General features: G+C 63.2%; 1 non-coding gene across 1 annotated transcript in view; it reads left to right on the top strand.

Annotated features, from left to right (window-relative positions):
• The first annotated feature begins 4,475 nt into the window (after positions 1 to 4,475).
• The window catches only part of LOC127832870 (small subunit ribosomal RNA), a 1,832-nt gene continuing 1,307 nt past the window's right edge, over positions 4,476 to 5,000 (top strand). The window contains exon 1 of the ribosomal RNA XR_008027208.1: positions 4,476 to 5,000. This exon is cut by the window's right edge and continues 1,307 nt beyond it. This is a non-coding gene — a ribosomal RNA (small subunit ribosomal RNA).

Here is a 5,000-nt window from a genome sequence, read left to right as displayed (position 1 = left end):
TTAGTAACCCTAATTAGGTCACCGTAGACCCCCGGGCCCCGGGGGTGGGGGAGCGCGAACGCTCTTTCTCGACTCGCCCGACGGTCCCGCTGATGGAGGTGGTGTTCTTTTGGACATAGCCCGTCCCGTTAGGGTTATCGTTAGGGTTAGACACCCTAATTAGGGTTAGTAACCCTAATTAGGTCACCGTAGACCCCCGGGCCCCGGGGGTGGGGGAGCGCGAACGCTCTTTTTCGACTCGGCCGACGGTCCCGCTGATCGAAGTGGTATCCTTTTGGACTTGGCCCGTCTCGTTAGGGTTATCGTTAGGGTTAGTAACCCTAATTAGGGTTAGTAACCCTAATTAGGTCACCGTAGACCCCCGGGCCCCCGGGGGTGGGGGAGCGCGAACGCTCTTTTTCGACTCGCCCGACGGTCCCGCTGATCGAGGTGGTGTTCCTGTGGACTTGGCCCGTCCCGTTAGGGTTATCGTTAGGGTTAGTAACCCTAATTAGGGTTAGTAACCCTAATTAGGTCACCGTAGACCCCCGGGCCCCCGGGGGTGGTGGAGCGCGAACGCTCTTTTTCGACTCGTCCGACGGTCCCGCTGATCGAAGTGGTATCCTTTTGGACTTGGCCCGTCCCGTTAGGGTTATCGTTAGGGTTAGTAACCCTAATTAGGGTTAGTAACCCTAATTAGGTCACCGTAGACCCCCGGGCCCCGGGGGTGGGGGAGCGCGAACGCTCTTTTTCGACTCGGCCGACGGTCCCGCTGATCGAGGTGGTGTTCTTTTGGACATAGCCCGTCCCGTTAGGGTTATCGTTAGGGTTAGTAACCCTAATTAGGGTTATTTTACCCTAATTAGGTCACCGTAGACCCCCGGGCCCCGGGGGTGGGGGAGCGCGAACGCTCTCATTCGACGCGCCCTACTGTCCCGCTGATGGAGCTGGTGTCCTCTTGGACTCTGCCCGTCCCGTAAGGGTTATATACCCTAAAAATACCCCAAATTAGGGTTTTTTTCCCTACCCTGACCTACTTTAATCTGACCCCCGGGCCGTCCCGGGGGTCGAAGAGCGCCGACGACGGGTCCAGTCGATAGACGGGACAATGCCCCGAGTCGGCGGCCTGGTTTCGGCCGAGCATCTCCCCAGGGGGCGACGCAATCGCGGTTTTTGTGTTTTTCGACCCTATAGTACCGCTGAGGACGAAAACATTCCTATATATATGGGGGAAATATTTAAAAGTTTGGACTTAGAGCATTTTCAATGAAAATGGACTTAGAGCATTTTCAACGCATATTTCGGCTCGGAAGCTTTCGCGAGACGTACGGTCTCGGAGAGCGGTCTCGGAGCGCCTGTTTCTCGGCCGACTGACGCTTCTAAGGCCTGAAACGACGTACCGAGCCGAAACACCCCCATCGACGGCCTAGCTGGGAGGCCGCCGTGACTATTCCGAGACTAGCGGGACTAGCTAGCGGGACCCCGTGTCCCTGGCCTTGCGGACCATCTCTCGCGGCCGGGGTCTCGGAAGGCGGCCTCCGCTTGCGGTCTCGTACGGGACTAGCGGGCCTCCCGTGTCCCTGGCCTTGCGGACCATCTCTCGCAGCCGGGGTCTCGGAAGGCGGTCTCGACTAGCGGGACCCCGTGTCCCTGGCCTTGCGGACCGTCTCTCGCGGCCGGGGTCTCGGAAGGCGGCCTCCGCTTGCGGTCTCGTACGGGACTAGCGGGCCTCCCGTGTCCCTGGCCTTGCGGACCATCTCTCGCGGCCGGGGTCTCGGAAGGCGGTCTCGACTAGCGGGACCCCGTGTCCCTGGCCTTGCGGACCGTCTCTCGCGGCCGGGGTCTCGGAAGGCGGCCTCCGCTTGCGGTCTCGTACGGGACTAGCGGGCCTCCCGTGTCCCTGGCCTTGCGGACCATCTCTCGCAGCCGGGGTCTCGGAAGGCGGTCTCGACTAGCGGGACCCCGTGTCCCTGGCCTTGCGGACCATCTCTCGCGGCCGGGGTATCGGAAGGCGGTCTCGACTAGCGGGACCCCGTGTCCCTGGCCTTGCGGACCGTCTCTCGCGGCCGGGGTCTCGGAAGGCGGCCTCGGCTTGCGGTCTCGTACGGGACTAGCGGGCCTCCCGTGTCCCTGGCCTTGCGGACCATCTCTCGCGGCCGGGGTATCGGAAGGCGGTCTCGACTAGCGGGACCCCGTGTCCCTGGCCTTGCGGACCGTCTCTCGCGGCCGGGGTCTCGGAAGGCGGCCTCCGCTTGCGGTCTCGTACGGGACTAGCGGGCCTCCCGTGTCCCTGGCCTTGCGGACCATCTCTCGCGGCCGGGGTCTCGGAAGGCGGTCTCGACTAGCGGGACCCCGTGTCCCTGGCCTTGCGGACCATCTCTCGCGGCCGGGGTCTCGGAAGGCGGTCTCGACTAGCGGGACCCCGTGTCCCTGGCCTTGCGGACCGTCTCTCGCGGCCGGGGTCTCGGAAGGCGGCCTCCGCTTGCGGTCTCGTACGGGACTAGCGGGCCTCCCGTGTCCCTGGCCTTGCGGACCATCTCTCGCAGCCGGGGTCTCGGAAGGCGGTCTCGACTAGCGGGACCCCGTGTCCCTGGCCTTGCGGACCATCTCTCGCGGCCGGGGTATCGGAAGGCGGTCTCGACTAGCGGGACCCCGTGTCCCTGGCCTTGCGGACCGTCTCTCGCGGCCGGGGTCTCGGAAGGCGGCCTCGGCTTGCGGTCTCGTACGGGACTAGCGGGCCTCCCGTGTCCCTGGCCTTGCGGACCATCTCTCGCGGCCGGGGTATCGGAAGGCGGTCTCGACTAGCGGGACCCCGTGTCCCTGGCCTTGCGGACCATCTCTCGCGGCCGGGGTATCGGAAGGCGGTCTCGACTAGCGGGACCCCGTGTCCCTGGCCTTGCGGACCGTCTCTCGCGGCCGGGGTCTCGGAAGGCGGCCTCGGCTTGCGGTCTCGTACGGGACTAGCGGGCCTCCCGTGTCCCTGGCCTTGCGGACCATCTCTCGCGGCCGGGGTCTCGGAAGGCGGTCTCGACTAGCGGGACCCCGTGTCCCTGGCCTTGCGGACCGTCTCTCGCGGCCGGGGTCTCGGAAGGCGGCCTCGGCTTGCGGTCTCGTACGGGACTGGCGGGACCCCGTGTCCCGCGAGATTCGCTGCGTATTTTCCCGCAGCTGTCGGCGAGGAATCTGAGAGCTCGTGTTCCGAGACTTTCTTGGACATAGAAATTTTCGACCGAGTTCGGTTCGGTGAAAATTGTCTGCGTATTTTCCCGAAGCCGTAGACCTGAGAACTGAGATTTGGTCTCCCGAGACGGTCGATAGTACCGCTGGCAAGGTACAATAGGTAAAATGGAGTACCGCTGAGGACGAAAACATTCCTATATATATGGGAGAAAAAATTTTTTTGATTCTCGCGACTGGCCTACCCACTAGACGTGGTCTCCCCGTAGGCATTAGCGGACAGTCGCGGGACTTCGGGCGCCTCGCTCGTCTCGTACGGCAGCGCGCTCAGACCGAGGTCTGCTAGGGCCACCCAAACCCTACGTAGTCGCTCGGTCAGGCCTCGAAGCAGGAGGCCACAATACGGCGCTAGCTAGCTACCCAGGCCAGGTCGGCGAACCCCCTACCCTGCGGGGGCCACCTGCCCGTGGAGCGGCGAAGAAGCCAGCTTGGAAAAGGCAAGAATCTCGGCCGCCGAAGCGGCTCGCAGTGGTCCCGGCCGCATTCACACCCGGCCAGCGGGAAAAAAACCACAGGCCTGCCCTCGGTGGCGCGAACGGGGACTAGTCGACTACGAACTAGCAGTCGGTCCCGAGACGCTCGCAGTCGGTCTCGGCTTCCGTGCCCTCGATACGGAGAGCCTTGACGTGTCCTGCCAGCTCGGCGCGGTCTTTCAACCGAAGCCGGGCGGCGACCAGTCGAACGTATTACGGGGGCGCTCGCTCGCAGCGGTTGCGGTGAATCGGCCGTCTCTCGCAGCTTGAGCTCGAAGCGTCCCCTGGGCTCGGTCTCTGCAATCGGTCGGCTGGCTGGTAGGCCGCGCGTGTTCCCGCAGCGGAACGAGAACGCGCAGCTGCCGAACGGAGCCTAGCCGGCCAGAGACGAGTAGCCCAGTAGCATCGTCGTCGATGCAGTGGCAGTATCACGGGCGACTCGCGGGGTATGCCGTGAACACGGTCCCGCGAACGTCGTCCGAGGGGACGAACGAGAGCGGCTGGCCGCTGGCTCGCAGCTGCTGCCTAGGGCAGACTAGGGTTGGCAGGCGGACACGCACGGCAGTAGGCGAATCGAACGCGGGGGACGCCCCGCGATGCCGAGGCCGGTTCCGCCTTAGTAGCCCAACGCCGAAAAGCCCGAAGCAGCAGCCGGCGAACTAGCACGCTAGCCGCCAGTCCCAGAAACACGTTTCGTCGTCGCAGCAGCCCGAGCGAGAGCGCAAGCGAGCAGTTGCCGCTCTCGCAGGCGGGCGTGGTGCGCACGCGTACGTATACAACAGTAGCTATCTGGTTGATCCTGCCAGTAGTCATATGCTTGTCTCAAAGACTAAGCCATGCATGTCCAAGTACACGCCTTCACACGGCGAGACTGCGAATGGCTCATTAAATCAGTTATGGTTCCTTAGATCGTACAATCCTACTTGGATAACTGTGGCAATTCTAGAGCTAATACATGCAACGAAGCTCCGACCCTCGCGGGGAAGAGCGCTTTTGTTAGCCCAGACCAACGCGGTCGCCGCAAGGCGGCCGCAACTCGTGGTGACTCTGGACAACTTTGTGCCGATCGCACGGCCTCGCGCCGGCGACGTATCTTTCAAGTGTCTGCCCTATCAACTGTCGATGGTACGTGCTATGCCTACCATGGTGATAACGGGTAACGGGGAATCAGGGTTCGATTCCGGAGAGGGAGCATGAGACACGGCTACCACATCCAAGGAAGGCAGCAGGCGCGCAAATTACCCAATCCCGACACGGGGAGGTAGTGACGAAAAATAACAATGCGGGACTCTTTCGAGGCCCCGCAATTGG

Source organism: Dreissena polymorpha, chromosome 5 (genome assembly GCF_020536995.1).
Source record: "Dreissena polymorpha isolate Duluth1 chromosome 5, UMN_Dpol_1.0, whole genome shotgun sequence".
NCBI classification, from domain to species: Eukaryota; Metazoa; Mollusca; class Bivalvia; order Myida; family Dreissenidae; genus Dreissena; species Dreissena polymorpha.
This window is presented reverse-complemented; position numbering and strand designations above follow the sequence as displayed.